This window comes from Cyanistes caeruleus, chromosome 3 (assembly GCF_971803275.1).
Source record: "Cyanistes caeruleus chromosome 3, bCyaCae1.hap1.1, whole genome shotgun sequence".
In the NCBI taxonomy this organism is placed as follows: Eukaryota; Metazoa; Chordata; class Aves; order Passeriformes; family Paridae; genus Cyanistes; species Cyanistes caeruleus.
The window spans coordinates 10,499,672-10,523,694 of NC_141703.1; the positions used below are offsets into that span (position 1 = coordinate 10,499,672).

The 24,023-nt window shown below is 37.5% G+C and overlaps 1 protein-coding gene across 23 annotated transcripts in view; it reads left to right on the forward strand.

Annotated features, from left to right (window-relative positions):
- The window catches only part of DMD (dystrophin), a 1,136,032-nt gene that overhangs the window by 629,475 nt on the left and 482,534 nt on the right, over nt 1–24,023 (forward strand). The window contains exon 1 of one of the 23 annotated variants that reach the window (XM_086879804.1): nt 1,184–1,284. The exons of the other annotated variants lie outside the window; for them this stretch is intronic. The gene's annotated coding sequence lies outside the window, so the exon portion shown is untranslated. Of the gene's footprint in view, nt 1–1,183; nt 1,285–24,023 lie in introns of those variants that run through there. 23 annotated transcript variants of the gene reach the window in all.

Genomic DNA, 24,023 nt, shown 5'->3' on the forward strand with positions numbered 1-24,023 from the left:
TATATATATATATATATATATATATTTACAAATGAGGTCATCACCTCTATGGTACATCTGGCCTCTTATCTTCCTGGCACTTTTACTTCTAACCTCAAATGGCTGTGCCAGTGCCAAAACGAGTAGAACCACTAGAAAATGGCATTTTCATTGTCATCAAGAGGAAATAAATCTGTACACTACTATGCTCTGAGAAAGACTGTATAATAAAGCATTTATCTTATGTTATTCAACGTTATTCCTGAAATGGCAAAAGCTAAATTTGCAGGGGGAATAACTCCAATCTTCCTAGACATAAAAAGTTCAATTTTTATTGTATATAATGTGTACATCATTACCTATAAAAAAAAAAGAAGAAAAAAAGGTTCATTTTAGACAGATTAATCAGAACAGTGTAAGCATTGTTCTGGTAAAGAATATTTAAAGCAGGTATAATGTGCCAGTAGCATCTCTGCAAACTGATTCACTCCAGACTGACTAGCACATAGTGTAAAGGTGGAACTTAGTGTAATAGATAGATTTTCTACGAGGACTGGATAACTAATGGAGGTGGGACAGTCCACACTGATGGGCCATTATATGGGAACTTAAATATCTGTATATAACAGGGAAGAAAGAAAACTTTTTTTTTTTTTTTTTTTTTTTTTTTTACAGTTAGTTGAATCTAAATGAGTACACAGATAATCTGCAGAAAATTAGGAAAATTGTGCTCTATATCTAAAATTAGCTTTATTCACATATTGCACTTTCTTTATATGATTTTACCATGAAGGCTGAAATGCTCGTATTATCCCCTAATATGTTAGGCAAATAGTTAACACATTCTATATTGAAATATCAGCTGTTAGACTGATGGCATCCTGTGGCACACAGAGCAGTGAAAATATTACAGAAGAGTAGTTCTGCCAGTATATGTGGGATGCTGACAAGCAGCTTGTATTTCACAGCCAAGACTTATCCAGTATCCAGGACAGGATTTTCCTTTTCTCTTCAGACGTGCCCCCCACTTCCCCCTCCCTCTTCTCCCTTTTCCCCGTTTAAATCCTTGGTGTCTCTCGCAGTTAGTGTGTGCTGCTGAATCCGATCCGCAGGCGAGGGGAATTTCAGTCCAGCTTTTTCAGGGAGCCGCGGATCCACACAAAGTTGGCTGATGTGCCATTCAGCATCCCAGCAGCTCTTTCTCTTCACACTCGCAATGGCAAAGCTTTGTGCGGATGCGCTGCTGGATGCTCTGAACTGAAACCGTCTGGGGGAACTCAGCAGGTTCTGGACAGCCTTTTAAAGGTAAGGATGCGAAAATAGGCGTGCTGGAGAAGGAATCTGCCGGTGGAGAGAGCGTGTTAGTGCTGTGCAGGCTGCATCTTAAGTCTCCTGTTCTGATGCAGGAGTCTGCGAGCAGTAGGTGGGAGGAGATGCTTTTGTACTTGCAATAAGAAGCCCCAGATTAAGTGTTATCGCAGTGACTACTTTGGAGCTTGTGACAAACGGTGCGGTGATCAAAGCTTTCTGAAAATACCTCTGTCAATTATTTATCCGCTCCCAAGTTTAAACCTAACTGTATTAAAAACAGCAGTAGAGGCCACCAGCCCAAAGCTGCAAGGTGCTTTGAACATCTCTTCTCTTGCTGCTTTTTGAAGTCCCCTTATTGCAGTCAATTTGACTGAATACTCTTGAGAGAGCATTTCATGCACACTTATCTCTATTGGAACCTTTTCTTTTTCTATAATCCACCAAGGAACAGTATGTTTTAACAATAAAAGGCCATTTTTAATGCTCAAATCTCATACTGTGCTTAAATATATTTTAAAAGACTACTTTTAGAGTCATATAGATGTCTGTGCATTTAGGTTATAATTGAATTTCATTCAAATGTTGTAATAGCTAAGGACCTCACTAAAATGTATTTTAAAATTTAATTTCACTTGTAAAGCAGTTGAGGCTTTCTGCTTAAAATAACCTGTATTAGTAATGTTGTTTTTACTTCTGAGTGGTCTGCTTCATCCCTTCATGTGTCTGGCTGTTTCAGGTTAATGTTATATCAAATGTCAGAATAACATGAGAAAATTTGAATATTGATGCTCATAGACTACTTTGATGATAAAGTGGCTTTTGTTTTGTGATATTTTCCAAGATTTTTCAGTATTTTTAATCTAAAAATAGAACATGAAGTGGATAGTCTTTTTCAAGTTTATTCAGGTAGTGTTTTAAGAACAAATAGTACCCCTGCTACTGTAGATTTCTAGTGGTATGCATATTAGACCAATATTTGTGGCAGCATGCATTACTTCTCTAAAAAGTTTCCACCTGACAATAACTCTGAAAACCTTCTTTAGGAAAAAAAGTACAGAATGCTTGTTTCCCCCAATCTTTAAACATTTATTTTCTAGTAAACTTCTTTTGAAATGTAGTGTGTAATTTTTGTCTTCTTGGAATTGCATGTGTTACCCCAGGCTGTTGTTTTTATTTTTTTTTCCCTGATGTTTCTTGCAGAAGTATTTGACAGTGATTACCATGCATTTTCCAATCTGAGTCTAGAGTAAGTTAAACCCCAAGATGACATCAGATGAATTTTTCATTTTAAAGGAGGTATTCCAGGTAATAACATGAAGCAGAAAGTATGATTTTTTTGCATACCACTGTTAGCATAGTTCATAGAAAGTATGAAAAGAGATTATATATTTTAATAATTAAATGACTTATGGAATTGCAGATTGATATTTTCAATGGTTTTTCATTACAGTTTCTGCCATTGAGGCAATGTGAGGGTTTTGAGAAAGATGGAGTGCTGTAATTACCAGGTGCACATGTTCATTAATCCTTCCTAGCTAGAAAAAGCTTCAAGTTCTTTTCCAGTGGAATATTCGTAAAGCTATAAATATCTAAATTGTGTCAGCCAAGAAGTCACACAGAATGGAGGCTCTTTTTGAGTTCAATTTCATGCACTGTTGCTTTGGTCTTGTGAGGGAGTGCTTTGCATTCTTCATGATGGATATTTGTCCTCTTCCTTATAAAAGTTCAGAAAACAAACAGTTAGGTCATAGATTATTTAGTCTCAAGTATGTGTAAGTAAATTAAGGTAAGTGTTCCTGAGCATAAAAATATGTAAAAATAGCTTTCTTAGGTGAAGAAAAAACAGAAGAGTTGCTAAGATAATTTCAAATCTTAAACATGCAAAACATTTGTTTTAGTAAACAAATTAGGAAATCTGGAGTTTAGAGTTAAGTAAAAGGATATTAGGAGAACATTTACAACACTCTCCATTGCTTTTTTCCTTTATCTGTATACTGGCAGGTTAAATAGCATGGTGATGGAATATTGCAGTTTTATTCTCTGACTTCCTTTTAAATAATCTGATATAATTGTCAGTCTATATTAACAAAAAGATTAGCAAATCCATTTTACTATCTCTGTCTATTTCCTTGTGGATGTCTATACATAAGCATTTAGGTATTGTATTTAATTACAGAGCATTAAAGGTAATTTTCATCAGATGTTATTTTTAATAGATATTTGAAGCATGCAGTGACATCTTGAAAATGTCTATATATAATTTCTCTATGAACTTGCATATATATGTGTGTGTACCTTTTGAAAATATTATTGTTAGCATTTACTGGAACTGCACTGAGATGTTGATTTTACAGTCAACTCCCTGCCATTTGACACATAGGACTCTTTCAGGACTACATATCAGTTTGTTTGGAAAGCACTAAACTGTCTATTTCCTCAGTCACAACCATCAGTAATTTTAGACTCTCTTAGAAGTTCATAATTAAGATTGTTTTGCTTGCAAATTTTTTTTTTTTCCTTTTCTTTTCTTACAATGAACTCAGAAAATTACAAATAACAGGGATTTATAAGAGATCATACCTTGCTTGCACGTGAAAATGGTAGTTGTTATCAAAAATGAGCTTGAAAGAAGAACATACAGATGTTGCCTGTAGATAGTGCACTTCATTCACATTACCAGCCTTCACGAATTGCTGAGGAGATCCAGTGCTTCCCTCCTGTCCTACAAAAGAGGGTAAAGTGTTTTTATATTTTCTTTTCCTCAAATGATTAAAAGAGCCAGTACTGTATCTCTGCATTATCTGGAGCAGGATGCAGAGGGGTGGGATGGTGAGAGGGCTGGGTGTCCTGGCAGGGCTGTGGGCAGTGAGCCTCCCCTCCCCGAGGGAGCTGTCCAGCAGCGAGCCCGCTGCCCTCACCCTTCGTCTCACAGCTTTGGGCAAACATGAAATAATTATGTCTCAGGATGCTCCCTTCCAGGCAGCTGTGATGGGAAATGTATTACCTGGTGTGGATCACAGGCAACTTCTTTAACTGTCTGTGGGATCTGGGGAATGGGCCAGATCAGCCTGTCAGTGTCTCAGTGCAGCTTCTTGGCAGGTAGCATTTGGGCACAGTAACAGTGACATGGATTTAGCCTGACATTCTTATGTTAAATAGCATAATTTTTAATAAAGGAATTGTACTGGCTTTGCAAGGCAAGGTTTTGGTAGCACAGGGGTACAGGAGTGACTCCTGTGAGAAGCTGCCAGAAGCTTGCCCCATGTCCAGTTGAGCCAATGCCAACTGGCTCCAAGATGGAGCCACCACTGGCCAAGGCGTGCCCATCAGGGACAGTGGTTGCACCTCTAGGATAATACATTTAACAAGTAGGGGGAAAAAAATCTGTGCGACAGCAGCTGGCAGAGAGAGGTGAGAATGTGAGAACAAACAACTCTACAGACACCAAAATCAGTGGAGAAAGAGGGGGAGGAAGTGCTCCAGGCATCAGAGCAGAGATTCCCCTGCAACCCTTGGTGGAGACCATGGTGACCCCTGCTGCCCATGGTAATAAATTAAGTTAATTTCCCCAACTCAAGTTAGTTTTGCCCATGACAGTTAACTGGTGAGTAATCCTATCCTTATCTCAACCCATGAGACTTTTGTTCAGCTGAGGAACCTTCCCAGCTGAGGAGGGAAGAGATAGAGTGACTTTGATGGGCACCCAGCATCTAGTCAGGGGCAATGGTATGTATTTATCAATATACTTTTATTTCTTATATTGTAACATTTTTTAAATTGTTGTATTGATTATTCAAAAAATATGTCCTTTTCATACCAAGTCCCTTTGTCTACCTCATTTTGCTAGGGTTTTAAAATTATTTTTAACTTGCATATATAATATGTATATATATTTTATATATATATAGATATACATATATATAGATATAGATATATACATACATGCATACATACATATATATATATATATATATATAAATAAAAATATATAAAATGTGTATAAATATTTCATTATTTGTCCCTGGTAACAACCTGTGGCAAGACTAAAACCACATTTAGGAACAATTATTTTCAAGTTCATCAGTTCTAATGGTTTTCAGGGAAATTCCCTTCCCTTCCCTTCCCTTCCCTTCCCTTCCCTTCCCTTCCCTTCCCTTCCCTTCCCTTCCCTTCCCTTCCCTTCCCTTCCCTTCCCTTCCCTTCCCTTCCCTTCCCTTCCCTTCCCTTCCCTTCCCTTCCCTTCCCTTCCCTTCCCTTCCCTTCCCTTCCCTTCCCTTCCCTTCCCTTCCCTTCCCTTCCCTTCCCTTCCCTTCCCTTCCCTTCCCTGCCCTTCCCTGCCCTTCCCTGCCCTTCCCTGCCCTTCCCTGCCCTTCCCTGCCCTGCCCTGCCCTGCCCTGCCCTGCCCTGCCCTGCCCTGCCCTGCCCTGCCCTGCCCTGCCCTTCCCTGCCCTTCCCTGCCCCACCCTGCCCCACCCTGCCCCTAGGGCACAGTTCAGTTCTGGGCTTCAGGTGCCCATGGCTGGCTCATGTCCAGCATCTCACCCACCAGCACCCTCAAGCGCTTGGCCAGGGCTGCTCTCGATCTGTTCATCCCCCAGCCTGTGCTGTTACCAGGGTTTGCTGGTATCTTCATCTCATCCTTTTGCTGCTTGATGTTCCTGTTCTATTTTCTTCTCTGCCTTTGGTTTTGGCCACTAGCGGTGACTGGCCAAATGTCTTTGTAGTCTTGGTTCAGCAGAAAACAGCTAAGACATTTCTGATACCTCCAGCATGCATTTAAGGAAGATTAATGATGTTTTACTGAAAATATTTTCTGTTGTGGGTACATTTTATTGATTTATTTCTTTCCCTTTTCTTCTTTTCACCCATTAAAAAAAATAGTTTGATAGAACAGGTGAATACATGCTTTTGCATTTTTGTACTTATGGACATCAATAACAACTGTAAAATTAGCTGAAATTATTTATGGATGAATAGAGTCTTCCTGATGTTTTTTCATAGATTCTAGTTTTCCAGCCTCATCTTCCAAAATGCTGACTATTTACTCAAAGCTCCATGTCAGGACAGAATGAGAAATTATATTGTGCAGAAAGCAGTAAAACACCTTCACATTATGTTAAGTACCCTGGTTAGCATCCCATTGCAATTTCATTGATGGACATTGAGTATGGGGTGAATTTGATCAAGTTAGAGTGGTTTAAAAAATGACCATGCCTTTTGCAAAGCAATTTTTTTTAGTCTAACTTCTGTGTAGCCAGTAATGTAGATCTGCATTGCCTCTAGCAAAAGAAGGAGCTCGAGCTCAGTCTCTTACTTTTCAGATGAATGTAACTTAATCTCTAGGCTATAAGATAATAAGGGAGGGCCCTGGTTTTTAGAGAAAAAGGGAGCCATGATTGCTTTTTGCAAGAAACCAAATTCTATCATTTTGTCGTAGGCATATTCTGAGAAAACTTATGGGTTAAGCCCTCATTTTTGGCACTTAGTGCAGCTTGCATTTTATATGACAGTAGAAGGATGCATGTGGGGGATTAGCTTGTCTGTACATCTAAATGGCAAACTTGAATATCTCAGGGTAAAATCTGAGATCTGGACTTCAGTTTGCAGAGGCACGTGGTAGTCATCAGACTTTTCAGCTGTGTTAAAATGGTAGTATACATTATTGTCAATACATTATTATTTTCAAATGCATTTTTTCCACATAAGGGTAAAAAGGAATACAGATAGTATGATTTTGGATGCCAGAAGAAGATTGTAATTGGTAATATCACATACATCTGCTTATTTTTCTTGTAGATTTTGCTTCTGTTTTGAATAACTTACTGAAATTCTGCTATATATGTATGACTCTTTTTTTTTTAAGCTTCCAGTTTGATTTCATTACTCATTTGCTTAGTGTTTCTTCTTTGTCATCATACCAAGATTCAAAGCTTTTTGTACAACATTAACCACAAGAATTTCTCTTCCTTCTTGACAAAATCATTAAGCTAAGAGGCCAAGGCCTTTTGCTACCTGTGTTGTGATAAAAGTTGTGGTTATAACGCAGTAAATGTGGTGACCTTTGTCTGGCTAAGGGTAGCAAAGTAACCACCATATTACACATCCCAGTATGGACTGTAAAGCAATCAATAAAGGTTTTACCAGTGGTTTGTCCCAGATGCTTTGTAGACAGCCCTGATGTTAGTGGGCAATATCTGGGCTCTGACTGTCTTTGTGGATGACCAGCCTGATGCATCTTTAGGTCATCCAACATTGGCACCTACCTCGATTTCACGGATTCCGTCACCAGCTCTCTGCCAGTCGGTGCTGTCAGGAAATCTCCGCTAAGTTTCTATGCCCAAGTCAAAATAGAACCACAAGAGGAAAAAACAACTTCTGCTCTCCTTTTTTCACTTTAGAAAGTGAAAATATTGTGATCCTTTCCTGATCTTGCGCTGTCACTTCTCATCCCCTGCCTTAGTAATAACTTGGAAACAGGTTGGAGGAACTGCATCTCAAAGCCTCATGCCTTTCTGTCCATCACATATTAGCTTTTTTGTTGCTTCTGGAAAGGAAAATGAACACAAACATCAAAAAAATTCTGTAGAGGCTGAACCACTCATAAATCTTATTAGAAATCTTTAAACAACTTAATCTGTGCTTTCAGGGTCCTTGACACTGCTTTCAGATGTAGAGATATTCTGTTTGGAGACCATATACTCTGGACTTCCTCTCCAGTGGAATGGAAGAAAATAAAATCAGTACCAGAAATTCCATATGCAAAGTAATTTTACCTTATTTCATCCTTTTTAGACTTTGTATCAAATGATAGGTTTTTTGTTGTTGTTTTTTTTTAAAACAGAAAGAGGATACTCTTCAAACCTTAGCAGTAAGAGGAACATACTGCATTTTAAAAAATATTCTCTGCAATATTAGCGAAGCAGCCAAGATGTTTTAATATCTATAATAACTTATTATATTTGTTCATATAAAATGATGATTATTTAAATTAGGTACAAATTTTAGTTCCTAAACACAGTATTTTCAATGTGATGAAAGCAGCAAGGTGAGAAAAGACAGGAAGCAGATCTGAGATCCATTGAGGGGTTTCTCTTGACCTGGAGCATCATTCTTGACAGAGTTACAGGACAGATGCAAAGCTGAAGTAGCAGGTACAAGCTTTCCCTTGTGTTGTCTCCTTCTACAATATGTTATCTGGTAAATTGTATTCTGCCCTTTTATGTTTATTTTATGGAGATTAAAAGGTGTTGGAGATTTTGTGAGGGAGTTAAGAAATGTACAGGACTATAAATTTCACAGGAGTTAAGGAAATGTGAAGTGGAAGAAGTTTATCAGACATCCTTATGCCAAATTATATTTATAGATAGAACTTTTATGTTTAATTTACTTACTGCTTTGACATTAGTGAAACCTTAAAAATTTCTCCCTTTTCCACTTAAGTTATATGTTTATAATGAATATAGTCCTCATGGATAACTAATCACTGTATTTCTAAAATCTGTGAGTATGGTTTTTTAAATTTAATTAATTACAAATTAGAACACTTTATTCCACATTTTTTATTATGTATACTAAATGTTTTAAAATGTGGAAATCATGGAAAAATTGGTCATACAGACTCAAGCATCTTTTGAGATTATTTGTTCCCCCTAGAACCTCACAGGGAAGCAGCAGAGCCACTGAACATCAGCAGTAGCATACTCTGCTGAACTTAAAACACCTCTGCTTTCTAGTTCCATGAGAAGCAGCGGGTTTGATGCCAAGGAAGTTTAACTGATACTAAATATAGCATCAGTTAGAGGGCATATCTAGTAACATTACAGTGAGCTTCAAATGTTACCGTCATTCATAAGATTTTCTATGTGCCCAGTCTATTATGACTTGCACATTCTGGCAGAGTTGCTCTTATTATTCATGACAAGAAATCCTAACATCAGCAATTTCTTGACAACGACCCAGTTTTAGTAAAAACAGCATACTAGAATCTGTCTTAATGTCTATACTGCATAACCCCTTTATTATTGCAACATTTCATGCAGTACTGCCTTAGGTTTTCCCTTGCCTCCTGCTCCCTGTGTGTACTGTATTTCTTATAGGACATAAAGGTTTCAATAGTGACTGAATGGCATAAGTGAAAGCTGATTCATCCCAACACACATTTTGTCTTAATTGGTTCACCAGTTTAGGAATGCAGTATTTAAGTAAAATACTGCATTCCACAGTATGCAATGGAAGAACTACTGGTCATTTCAGTTTTTCCTCTTGGAGAGATGATGTTCAGTTTAATCTCCTGGTTCCTCGCTGTAATGTGGAAATGAGTTACCACAGATGGTGCACATGACACTGTAAGTAATCTTTTTAGAAACACAAAATGATATATTTCTTTAATAGGAATTCATTTCTAGATGATAGTTTCTGATCTCTAAGCAGAAGAGTCTTTAAGATTTTAATGAGGTTTTTCATTCCAGATTTCAAATGGAACATATCTACCAATCTTGTTCAAATGCTTTATGAATGTGTAGTTTGTAAAAAAAAAATAAAAAAAATAAAAATATATATATATTTTTTTCAAAGTTTTCTAAGCATCTACTGATTTGATTTTCTCAGGAAAAAAAACTCCTAAAATGCTAATCTCATGACTTGATTGATTAATCAGTTACTTTGATTTTTGTTTCTTAAGTATCTTCAAAGTTATGAAATTGTACTTAAGTGTTATGTGCTTTCTTTTGTTCAATTTGTTGTTGTAAAAGGGGAAAAAGTCAATTTGCCCCAGTCAGCAAAATGAAGTCTAGAATTTCTTTGCATATTTAGACCATAAGAGGAATAAATCCCTTGTTTCTTGATCTCGTGTTCAGTGTAATGTTTTTTCACTGAATATCACAATTGCTTAAAGCTATTGATCTTGTCAGCGTACTCAACCACTGTTTGCAGAGATGTTTCTCTTCAACAGCATTAAAATGTTTAGCTTCCTGATTTATTTTCTTACACATAGCATGAAAATTAATAATTAAGGAACCTTAGACACAGTCATTTTTATTTGATTGAAGTTTATAATGCTGCCTTAGTAAATCATCATTCTGTGATTTAAGTGAAATGTGATTTTTTCCATGCAAACATGCTAACTGTTCTTGTGACTTCAGTTGAACTTAAATATGTATATGAACAGGAGGGAGTGAGTGATGTGACTGAAGGAGAAGCAAAGGGTACTACATCTTAAAAATGTACATAATTAAAGAATCAGAGCACAGCAAAGTCAGCTTTAAGGAAGCCTGAGGATGGCAGAGTGGGATTAGGAGAAAATGTAAGATTAACTATCGCGTGTAAGGAAAATCTGTTAGAAGAAAGAACCTTAAAAGAGCTGAAACTCTAGGAGGCTGAGGCCAGAGTGGCATTGCAGTGGAGGGAAAGATGTGGAGGGCTGCACAATGTCCTGCCTTCTAGGCAGCTGGCTGGTGATAAATGAAGGATTGATCTCTGAGAGTGCTGACCCTGAGGGTGACTTAGATGGAAGGGACCCCATATTTCATCTTGGAAAGACAGAATCTTAACATTGTGGAACTAAACAGATATTCAGTAGATCACCACACCAAAATGTCCCTTTTCTGAGCTGTCTTGTGCCATCTTGGTGATTCCAAGAGAGGTAGCACTCCTCTCAGAGGAGCTCCATAGCTGCTGATCATGTAGTGTGGAAAATGCCAGGCAGACAGGAACAACTTCCTTAGCCCCTTGCCTTCAGGAGATCATTTTATTGTTCTTGGAGCTGTGTGTGTAAATAACTGCTAAATTAAGCATGCTTAGTTTCATATTGACTTGGAGCACACTGATCTGCGAAATGGAACATTTGTATTTCATTTAAAATTGTTTACTATTTCTACACAAGAGAGCTATGTAGGCTGTGAAGGGATTGTTGATGAGGACATAGTGAGGCCTGTGTTACATTTTGAGAATATTGCTGAACTTTTTGACTGTAAACTCTACCCGTCAAGAATATAAACAGGATTGTGCTGCAGCTGCAGATTGCATCTGGCCTGCATAAGCATATTTAGACAAATTGTGCATGATTTGCATGTTTTTATTTGAAACCTCTATCTCCCATTATACAGCATTTTCCTGTAATACTGGGCTGTAGCCAGGCAAAGAGAATGAGGAAGCTGTGGAGAGGCAATCAGATATTTAAAGGGCTGGGTCACAGGGATCCCCATCTAGATGATTTCAATAAGCTGGATAAAATTTTGTAACTCTAGAAAATTTAGAAAAGGATTCATAAGGGTTACATGTCTGTGTGCAAAGTGTGGAATGAAGACTATAATTGAATGCAAGTGTGCATTATTCATGCCTCAGAGATGCTTGCATGCTTTTGGCTTCCTTTCTCCAGGAAGATGTATCTGAAAAAGGGACCTGAGGAGGGAAAATAGGAAGAAGGAAGAACAGTTTGATGCAGTGAGAAGTGCAGTTAGAGTCCTGAATTGTTGGTGTGGTATAAGACAAGAAAGGATAGTAACTAGATGTCAATGAAATAAAGATCTCAGTTTGTATTTAGTGGTGTAGAATGGAAACAGAAGGGAAAGAAATATATACTCCAAAACAAGAAGATGAAAACACTGTTTCTTGATGTCCACAGTCTCATAGAGGATAAAGTAAGGAGACAACACAGAAAACCAAGGGAAGGTAGATATCTACCTCTGAAGGCCAGGCAAAGCCATCTTTGTGTATGAGAAAGGTGTTCCTGGAAAGAGGTAGTATGAAAGTGTATCTTGAGTCAAAGATAGAAAGGAGAAATAGATAAATGTTTTGGTAAAATACTAAAGCCAAGCAGTTGTTATGTCACAACTGTTAACCCACAAGACTGTTAGGGAATCAAGGGATTTCTAAAGTCCTGCTCTAGCCATCAACTTAAATAAAGTCAGCTGCTGTGCAGGTAACATCTGTCTTGCATAAATAAATCAACACAAATCTGCAATATTTTGCTTATGCATTTCTCATCTAGAAGTTGTGTTTCTCTACTGTTTGGATGACTCTGCCTGAGTTGCTTATGACACCCATCTAAAAGTTGCAAGTAAATGACTGAACAGAAAAAATGCCGCTCTTTAATAGCTTCAATAAAACTGTTATACTATTACTGTTACTTGTCTCTCAAGTCATTTTTATTCAGGCTACTGCAGTATTTATGCTCTAATTTACAAGGGATGGAATTAGCTTTTATTTTTACTGATTTTTTTTTTTTTTTTTTTTTTTTTTGCCTTTTCCCAGCTGGAGTACTGAACCTCTTAGCTGTGGTGCATCAAAAATGCATCCAGTATTAACATCTGCCTAGTCTCATCTTTTCACCCCTGTGATAGCTCCTTGAGTTGCCCAGAGCCTTGCAGTGGAACTACCCCCACCTTTCCCTTTGTAGTGAGTGTAACAAAAGACATCAAGAAACTCACAGTCTTTAAAGCTAAATGTATTAGAGCACAAACTAATAAGCTAGAATAAGGTGGCTTTTAAGAAAAAGACAAGTCAGATCTACTGAGACAGATGAAACAAAAGTATCTAAGAGAAAATCTTTGCTTTGGTTACTGTGTGATTGTGTATTGGTCCTTTCCTGCATCTTTCCCTACGGGTCCCATGACTTTCAGTGTCTTCTTAGTTGAATGAACTCTAAAATATCCCTCAGGGTTCTCAGGAAGCTTTCCTTTTCTCTGTAGTGTGTGGCTGTAAAGGAACCTGCTCAGTGCTGATGGCACAACCCAACTCCACTCAAAGTCTTGCAGTTTGCTCTCTTCTGGTTGCCCTCAGTGTTGGCTGTCTCAGTTTGCCCTGCTCTGTACCCTGGAGTTTCAGTTCAGGTCCTCTGGGGAATCAAGCAGCCTGTTTTTTCCTGCAGAGTGAAAGCACAGTTCTGTAGCCAGCATCCTGCAGGAGGATTTCTTCCATACTGCCCATCTTGCCTTGCATTTAAAGCAGTGCAGTACATTGCACATGCACAGAAAGTTTTACAGCAGCAAAGAAACACTGCTACCATCTGTTACATACACCCTCATATGAGATAAGGCTGTTTATATACATATATTTTATATCATATAGACACCAATGAAGTTAGGGGTTTTCATAGTGTTTAAGGCTGAGTTGGGCATTTTAGAGAAGTTTGGAACAGATCAGCAGGGTGCTTAAGGCATAGAGAAAGATAAAGTATCTAAAATCCTGGGGTTGATCAGATTATGTGTCCATAACATACACAGGAGTACAACACATGGGAGATACTGATCTATGGGAAAAGAGGGAAAGGCAAGAAATAAAACAAATGTGCAAATGGAAATCTGGAAAGAAGAGAATAGGAAGAGCAATAAGGGGAATAAAGGCCCCAGAGTACAAGGAAATATTTCACAAGAAGATTTGAGAAAAGGATTATTCTAGCTAGAGAGTTTTCCTAAGGTTATGTATAAAATTACCTAGAGGGGCAGAGGAAGATTCCTTTCTGACTGGTGAGATTAAGAGAAGTAATTTAGGTAAGTATTTGGTATTTTCTAGTTTGAGGAAAAGATGGTATCCTGATAAAGTTAATAAAATAAATTTAAGGAACCCCAACATGCAGTTGTGTCTCTTCAAAGTAGAACTAAGGTTTGAAGAAAGACATAGTTTGAGAAGAGAACTATAGGGAACTGTAAAGGGATTTAGGATGTGACCTATAACTCTTTTAACAGATCATATGGATCTGGAAATTTATTGGCATCTCAGTAGAGCCATTTGTAAGATTATTTGAGATTTTAACTGCAATTTAAACAACCAGCAGATAGATTACACTACACTTATTTATAGCATGTAGACCTTTTGAGACTCAAACGACACTGGAAACTTTCCAGCTGAGCTCACCCTCAAGAGGAGATTTTAACTGTGCTGATATTCTTTTTCCAAACGTGAAACAAACAAAAAACCCTGTGTCTTTCCTAAAGGCAGCCAGATTCTGCCTGCAGGAGCAAAAGCCTGAGAGATTACCTTTTCATTGCTATGCCCCAGGAGGGACTCTATACCACTTATCTTACTAATAACTTATGGCATGTACAAATGTGTATCACTTTAGGTCTGTGTGGATGCTGCACCCTCTCAGGCAGTTAACTCCAATATGAAAATACCTGCCTGAATCCCGTTGTGGATTCTGCTGGTTCTTCATTTACCTGTTGGAAAAATTTCACACCACTCTCCATACACTAGAAATGCATTCCATAGGAAGCAGCAACCATCGAATATAACTTAATGCTAGCATTTGAAGTGGGGTAAGTCTGTACCCCTTAGGCTCTTCCATATAATAGCTAAATCTCAACTAGTAATGCAAATTTACACTTATAACTGTATTGATTTAATTAATATTTTGAATTTCTCAAATTCATCAAGCAGTGGGAGGGAAAACCACCTTTTGCAGTGTGAATTTAACCTTCACAGAATCCATATGTGGAATAGCAGCAGTCCATCTCCTTTTGAGAAATGTTTTCCTTATGCTATTGTTGAGAGAAAAGAGAGACGACCCCCCCCAACAACAAAATTATTCATGTGCTTGTTTTTCATAGGCTCCAAATGGAGGCTGTGCCTTGCTGAGATTCCTCCTTGCCTAGGGCAGGTATCTTGCATAGGAAGGTGACAAGCACTGAGCCCTTTGATTTGTGCAGCCTCTTAGCTGAGATCAGCTCCAGCTGTAGCACTCCTCTCCTTTTCCAGCATGAAATCAAACAGATTAGTTTAAACCTTCAAAATTACCTATTTGCTTTGCAACAGGCAGCAGAGAAGAGGAATGCTCGTTTAGTCAGGCACTGATCTCAGTGGGGGAACTGCAGTTTGTTGTTCCCCCTGAATGAAAAAGTGCATTTAATCTACCTTGAGAGATGTGGAGTGCTGCAGCTCCACAGTTCCTTTAGACAGACAGAAATGTGGGCTGCTTCTGAAAGCGACAGTCCCACCCCTTTCTTTGTGCTGGAAGTACTCTGCTTGCTGCTGCAGGATGAGTAGTATTAGCAAACTGGAATTAATTTCCTTGATAAAAATTAACCTTATATTAAATCTGGCAGAAAACTAACCAGGAGAAGAATGTGTTTGATCCACATGGTTGTAGGAGTACTAGTGATGGCACAAGGGAGTGGGGTGAAGGGTGCCTTGCAATAGCCAGTGCTTCCCTTCCTGGGACAGGGCATTTCCCAAGAGCTCTGGACATTTTCAGAAGTCTGCAGGAGCAGCCTCCAATGCCCTGTGCACTGCTCTTATCAGCTCAGTTTAATAGTTGCTGTCTCAATCAAGTTATTCTCTGAAAGGGCAATGTGAGACTCACTGTGCATGACCATTGTGTGGGAAAGGAACAATTTACTCGTTTAAGTTAGCATCCTTGTGAAGTGCTTTCCCCTTCTTCTGTTGTTTTATTAGCAACATTCATCACCGCATTCTCTGCATAGATAAAGTAATTTAACGTGTCCTTTGAAAAGGGGAATAGAATAGAATATTACTTTAATAAACAATAAAACCCCTCTCGTGATTTTTAAAATAAGTATGCTCTGTTTTCTTGAGCTAATATTTAATAATAGGGTAGGTAATAATAAAACACATGCTTAATAATATAATCCTTCATGCAGCAGGTAAAAGTAAACACGAGTCCTGTTGTTATTTCTTTGAGTTGTCTAATTTCCCTTCTGGACTGTGTATCAACAAAAAGATCCCCAGAGATTATGAAGGTAGGAAAAATAATATACATAATCAGTGTTTCAGGGAACAAGAGTATATTTTCATTGCACTGCTGAAACCTTGTATACACTTCTTTTACTTTTAAAAACAAAACACCAAGATGTGGATACAGAAGAGAAACAGTATATTAATTAGCAGTCATAAGAAAAGAGCATTAATAATAAAAAGATAATTCACATATTTTAACTTAAGGTATTTAATGTGAAAAAATTGTCCTTGGTGTTTTCTGTGGGTGGTTTGGGGTTTTTTGTTTTGTTTTTTTTGTTGTTTTTTTTTTTTTTTTCTGATATGTCCAATCTCAGGAATGAACTTTTGGTAATTATAAAGTAGATCAGTGGAAACCAAAGCATGAATATATGAAATAATTTGTTCTGAATTTTGAATTGTGCACAGATTCACACAAAAACCCAAAGCACCTTGCCTAATCCCTAGGTCCAACTAATAAAGTTTATTCTCTTGTAAAACAGTGAAGCAGAAATTAGCCTCAGTTTTCAGAGCTGTGTTATCCTACCTTAATTTCCAATTGATGTCTAGTAGCCTCGGAAACAGAATGCCTTGTATAGTTCATAAAAATGAAGATCAAGTGTTTGAGGTCAATCATTCCACTGTACATCTCTTACATTGGGATTGGTTGCTGGAAGAATCTTCTATGTCTTTGTTTTACCAATCAGCTGTCTCATTTCACCTTTATAACCTTCCTTGTTATTTTCATTTGTTTGTGTCTTCATGATGTTTGTCAGGTGCTATTCTGTAAGGAATAAATGAAAACTGCAGAAAAGGCAAAGTAAAGCAAGAACTTGTCTATCAAGATCTGCAGATTGGTGGACATTTAAATAACAATGTATACAATTTTCCTTTTGGCAATCACATCCCACGTTGAAAAATACCTTCTGTTAATCCCATTTTTGTGCATGTCAGTAAATCTTGAATCAAACTAGGAGCAGAAACATTGAATAGAATTTATTTGAAAGCTCACATGAGGATGTAACAGGAGGGTCGAGCTCACACTCGTAACTGGTGCATTGTAGTAGCAGTCATGTAAATCAGTATGAATCACTGTGTAACATTTGAAGTAAAAAGATTTGCTGTTACCAAACTTAAAAAAAATCCTGAAACCTGGATTTAAACCTGTAAAATGGTTGAAACATATGCTTTATGTTGTAAAAAAGATTTGTTTTATAGTAGCCAGTTGATATGGTATTGTTTTAAGTTTTTACAAAGATCAAAGCTTTAGCCTGTGGCATTCCAAGAAAATGTCAGAGGCTTTCAAGAAAAATTAGAAAAGACCAGCAAACATTTTTATGTCACTGGCAACAATGGTGGTACTGTGGGGTACCGTGAAATGCATTTCAAGTTTTGTAATTTTTTTTTAGTATGCTATGCATCTTTTTTTTTTCTTTTATTTTTGCTTCAAGTTTGGTTCGTGTCTTTTAACTTTAAACAAAATTGTTTAGACATATTAAAACTTAAAACAGTGAGAAGGCTGCTTATATCACATTAAGGTATTAGGTTCTGATTATCTTCTCAAAATTTATCCTTTCAAGCTAGTATACCCTTTTTTTTTCAGTTAGTATGTCTGCTCTGAATAGAGTGAGAAACACTCAACTATTTTGGATAAAATATTGGTAATTTTTTTCCCACTCACCTACACAGTAGAGTAGAAACTAGTGTTACATGGAACACATGGAGTTCATATTTTTAAGTTCTGTTGTTTACTGTGTCTAGAAGCTCATGTTTCATTTAACTTGTGAATCTGAGAAACTTCAGTCATCTGAATACATCCCTTACTTGGAGATACTGGCAAAATTTAGTGTACCTTTCATGTACTTTAGAATCATGGAATGGCTTGGGTTGGAGGGGACCTCTAAGATTGCAGAATCATAGTATTGGTAAGTTTGGAAGAGAACTCCAGGTTCAGCTGCCAACCCAGCACCACCATGATGCTTTACAACCCATTCCAGTGCCTTTCCACTCTTTCAGTAGAAGTTTTCCTCCTTATATTTAATCTAAATATGCAATCTTTCACACTGAGGCCATTACACCCTGTCCTATCACTACATGCCCTTGTAAAATGTTCCACTCCATCTTTCTTGCTGGTTCCCTTTAGGTACTGGCAGATGCCCTAAGGTGTCCCCAGAGCTTTCTCTTCTCCAGGCAGAACAGCCCCAACACTCTCAGCCTGTCTCCATACAAGAGGTGCTCCAGCACTCTGACCATCTTTGTGGCCTCCTCTGGAATTTTGCCCGCTGGTTCTTGTCCTTCTAATGCTGGGGACCCCAGAGCTGACACAGTCCTATGGGTGGGGCCTCCCCTCTGCAGAGGTAGAGGAGCTGAATAGAATCACCTCTGTCAGCCTCCTTGCCACACTGCCTTTGATGCAGCCCAGGACACGTTTGGCTTCTGAGCTGTGAGCACAAATTGTGGGGTCGAGTTGAGCTTCTTGTTCAGCAGCACCCTCAAGTCCTTCTCCTCAGGTTGCTCTCAATCCACCTTATTTTACCTAAGTCTTCCCTTTGACAACTTTTTTCCCTTCTCTCATGGTGTATTGTGCCAGGAAAAGGATAATTTGTTACTGATGCTTTTTCAAGAGATTTGTGTTTAAGAGAAAATGATTTGTAATTTAGAATTTGCTTGTTTACTTTGAAAGGCCAATATCTATTCTTCCTTAAGACTTATGCCTTTGCAGGTTTGTGAGGCTTCCAATGCTCTCTGGGTCTTTTTACATATTCCACATGGAGCGGGTTTAAGGTTTTAATACCAAATTTACTCGCTGGAAAGTATTGGATGTTACACAGGATTTTGACCCAGCAATGTACCAAAACCACAACACAAGCATGGTACAGCACTTGCAGTACAGCTGAATCCCAGTGCTCATGTGATTCCCATTGCCATCCTGGTGCTGCATGTCCTCAGTTGCTTGGGAGTCATGCATGGCTTGAAGCCAGCTCAAGTCTGTCGCTGTTTTTAGAGATTGTGTTGCTGGTTGTTCAGTTTTGATGCTCTGTGTTGAGCTGTCTGTGCTAGTCTGGCTGTCTCAGGAAGGTAATGCTTCCTATAGATTGTTTTAGGAAGAGCATTTGCCCAACCCATCTACCCACTCAGCCACTACAGCTCCTTACAGCAAAGGCTACCCTCTGGTCTCTTGGCATCGAGTTCAGCTTTCTTCACAGCTGCTCTGGACACTCCCTAGATTCTGTTCAGAGTTTTGTGAGGAGCTGTGCCCATCTCCTCAGAGCTTTTTTCTGTTGCAGGGCTTTGTTAATCAGTTTGCTGTTTCAGAAATGTAGAAAAACATTATATGAGTTTCTGAGGGTTTTGTTTTCCAATCCGTTGTGTTTTCAGCTTAAAAAATAGCTAAGCAGTGAATACTAAAATCCTATTCAGATATAAAGGCATTATACTAATTTATCTCCTGTGTGTAGTAAAGAAATACAGAACCATATATGCAATGTGTTACTTTTGATAATGTCCATATTAAGGAGGAGCACGTTAGGAATGAGAAAAAAACTCTTCTAAACAGGTAATGTACCTCATTCTTCCTGATGTATCTGTTCAGATGATTCACTCTTGAAGGTATATTGCTAAACATGGTTGGTTTTATTTAATTATATGTTTGAACGGTACTTAGCAAATTATAGTTTGTTATTTTCCATGAACAGGCTGAAATTAGTGTAACTAGTCAGCTGAAAAATCATCACAGAGGGTGATGATGTTTCCTTTCTTCTCCCTTTTTCCTTCCTTCTATCTTTGTAATGGAAATCTTTTACCTTTTTAACATAGTTCTGAGGTATAGCATGCTGACTGCATAAAATCCAATTTTAACAATATCTTTATTTTTCACAGTAAATTTTTACAGTTGATACTGTTAAAATATATGTTAGAAAAACCCAGCCCACTAAACAATTCCAGCCAACAAGCTGATTCTCATCAGCCAGTGGGCCAAAGGAAGTGCTGAACAGGTTTTTAGGCACCTTTCTGCAAATACTCAGAGTTCTACAAAAAATGCAGATTCAGACCTTTCTCTATACCTGTGTTTCATACCCTTTAGTGATGGGTGATGTTTATCCAGATATCCATGAGAAAATAAAAGGAAAATCTATTAATTTCCAAATTATGGAATAATGCATTAAAACTGATGATTCTGCCTTACCCAACATCATATCAGCTGAATCCTTTAATGTGACCATTGCTGATTATATAATAATTCAGTAATTCACTTTACCCCTTCCTTGTACACCTTGAGAAATTAGATTGTGGTTTCTGAGGGAATGTGAAAGCAAGATTCTGAAGGAAAAAAAAAAAAAAAGAAAGAGTGAGAGAACAGGATGTTTTGAAATTAAAATAAGTATGTGAAAATGGATTGTTGTTTTTAATTAGTCTTCTAACCTTAATTATATAGGGGCCTTGAATTTTCAGAAGTTCAAAGTAGTTTTGTTCACTTCAGTTGCATTTACAAACAGCAGAAATAAAAAGAAAACAAAACAAACAAACAAAACAAAAACAAAAGCAAAAACAAAACAGGAAATCTGAGTTTTGTTGGGGTTTTTTGTTGCTGTGAACTGGCAAACACATGGCAGCAATATGACCAGGTGCCAAGAAAGATTTGGAGCATCCTGGGCTTTACCAACATGGTCAGAGGCAGTAGGAAATTTGGTTATTCCCCTTTACTCATCACCGGTTGGACCATATCTCACATAAGGTATCCAGTTTGGGGATGCACGGTGTGAGAATGATGTTGACAGCATTCAGGGGTCTCGAGGTGGTCAGTAAGGTGTGCAGACCTTTCTCTGTGAGGAGGGGCTGGGGGATTGGGGTTTGCACACTCTGGAGGAGACACAGCTGTGGGAAACCCTAGCAGCCACCTGTCCTTACTCACAGGGAGAGAGAGACAGGCAGGAGAACAGAGGACCCTGATCATGAATTGTGAAAGCTTGGTATGACTGGATATAAGGAATAAATATCCCCACAAGAGTAATTAAGCACTTATCAGAGTGCCCAGAAAAACTGGGATATTTGGTGTTGTAAGTGGAGTTTGAGGTGCAATCAAGCTAGGTAAGCAGCTCACATGTCTATGCATTTGAGGTGCCATGTGAATGTGAAGGAATATAACTCATGAGGTGTATTTGCCTGGAGTCAGAAATGGAAAACCAAACCTTTGCAGACCAGGTTGCTTTCTGTAGGCTCTCATTTTCTTTAATAGGTGGAGGGAGAAAGGATGTGCTGAAAGGATAGTCTTGAGTTCTGACAACTGACTAAGAAAATTGCAGTGAAGGTGATACCATGGTGTGTTTGTATTAAAATAGGGAACTAATAATCGTCTTTGATTATGACTCCATACTTTGCAGGGAGATACTATGATTATTATTATTTTTAATCTCAAGGTCTGAAGTAATTTTGAGTTACTGAGTTATGTTTTATGTTTCTAAATTCCAAGTGATATTTCAAAGTGAGTACATAGGCTATAAATCTGTATTTTTTTTCATCCCAATCACATTTTGGATGAAAAATGACTGACTGGCATGATACACAGCATATGAAATTGCCTTTTTCCTGCTAAAGTGGAAAAAGTAGTAAAGCCCACCTATGATCTCATGCTAACACTGTACAATCAGTTCAGGCTTCAGTTAATTCTTGGGAATCTTACCTTCAGGTCCAGTGCCCACAGCAAGAGCTTTCCACTGGTAAAGAGTGACATGGTGTCATTCTTTGAAGAGAAAAAGGAAAGTGTAGGCTGTTTTACTTCATTTCTCATATTCTTAGCATGCATGCCAGAGCCAGAGTTTAAATGAAGTAAACTAGTTTTCACAGAAGAAAAGCAAATCAAGTTTGAAATTGTAATCCTATTGTCTTATGCAGTCTTTATTGCAAAACCTTATATTTCATGGAGGAATCACAGTAACCTTAAATTCAAACAAAAAAAAAAAAGGCTTTGTCACCAAAGTGTCACACCTTATAGAACCCTAGATTAGAACCCTAAGTCTTTCTTCAGCAGTTTTCTTGTTTCCTGTTTTTTTTTTTATTTCCTTTTTCTTTTAGTGTTGGGTCAATTCTCATGCCAGTTTGCCATTTGGGTCAACCATAAGCAGTAAAATTTTTTGTAAGATCAGAATTCTGAAGCACTCTAGATTTATGAAAGAAAAACAAGTCAACAAATCCCCAAAACCTGGATTCTTAGCTTTGCAACTGCTGTAGTTCTACATTTGGTTTTGCCTTTCTGATACATAATTTTCTTAGTTTTTAAACATCATAGTGTAGCAGGTAACTTTTTATTTCATTTATGAATTAGCATTCTCACAAGAAATTTTACAGCTAGCAATGGATTAATTACAATGTAGAGGTTTTGTTTTTGTTTTTGTTTTTTTGTTTTTTTGTTTAGCCTGCATTTAATCAAAACACAATTGAAGGTCAGAGGTCAAAGCTGTGGTAAAAGATATTTGAGATGCATACCCAGAATTCAAAAACGCACACATTGGCAGATCATAGTAAAAAATTTGAAACATTAATTTGAATTAAGATACTTCTGATGTGTATTTAAAAAACATAATTGAATTAAGTGATTTTTTATGACTGAAAGTTTCAGTCAACTTATGACAAAGATAACTTTGCATAATTTATGTTTAATGGTTTATTGAGGGGAAGTTTTATATCTTCCCCATTTTTTTCCTAGTATTTTTATTTGTCATGAAGAATACTCGTGTTTCAGTAAATTCAGACAAGTCTCCTCATGTTTACTTTTGTGAAACTGCTTGCTTACTTTGCTCAGCATTAGTAGCTGGTCATAAGCTGGTCCAACATGTGTAATGACTGATCTAATAGTAAAAGACAATCAGCAGCATATCTGTTTTGTTGTATGTCAGCATTGGCATTGGCAAGAGCAGCATTACAAATATCCTAATGCCTTCTTGCCAATGATTTGATCAGAGATATTCTACAGAGAACCAGATTCAATTATTTTAATGTAAATCTAGGACTTTGGAGTATACACAGTCTCCACTTTCAGAATGTCTTTTTTGAGTGAAGACATTCTTTGAAATCATTTACTCAGAACTGTTCAGGCAAAAATTTTGAAAAATCCATACTTTTGTTTGTTCTTTAGCTATAATTGCAAAGAATTATACAAAACTACATTAGCCAATACTGATTAGAATTTAAATGTGCCAGAGCAGTATATATATTTTAATTTCCAAATTATCAGAACACTGATATGCATCTAAAATTATTCATCCTGTAGCACTTAAAAATATCTAGAGTGTTTGTTCAGGAATAATGCATTTTTTCTTGAAAGATATATATCTATGTATCCCATATGTTCAGCATTTTCCTTGAGTTTCAGCTGACCTCATAGGTTAGTTTTGTTCTTGTACAAAAGTTTGACTTTAAAAAGCAGATCAGAACCCTAATGTTTTACGTTCACTATAGGGACCTTGGAAAAAGTCTTGAGTGACAGTCTAATTAAATTCTCTGGATAGGGTGGTCTATTAAATGTTCCCATTCTCTCCTAATTACTTCCAAAAAATGGCAGTACCTACTCAGATGGCTTTAAAGGTTTGTTTTTCAAGTAGAACATAAGCACAACAGGATCTGGGAAGATATCTTCACAAGTGCAAAATATTCAGATCATCCATGTGATAAAAACATGAGTCTCTTGAACCTCAGGAGCAGATCTGTTCTCTTGGATAAATTCTTGTTTCTGAATACTAGGGCATTTCCACATTCTAAAAAATAATTCACTCTTATAAGAAAAACCTTTAAAATCCTAGACCTATCTTGTAGGATGTTAGGTGTTTATTTAGAATGCATTTAGGCATATAAATATGTTCTATTAAGGAAATATTGGCCACATTCTAGAATCTAGTAAATATTCACAGACTTAATGAAAAGGAATGTTCATGCCACAAACTACAGAGGTATGTTAGAAACCTATGTGCTTCAGGCAAGTTTTGAAAAGCTAGAAATGACAGAGGGAATGCATAGTTGCAATTTGCTCTTGTGCTGTGCTGTTGATGCACTCGGTTACAGTATTAGTCTCA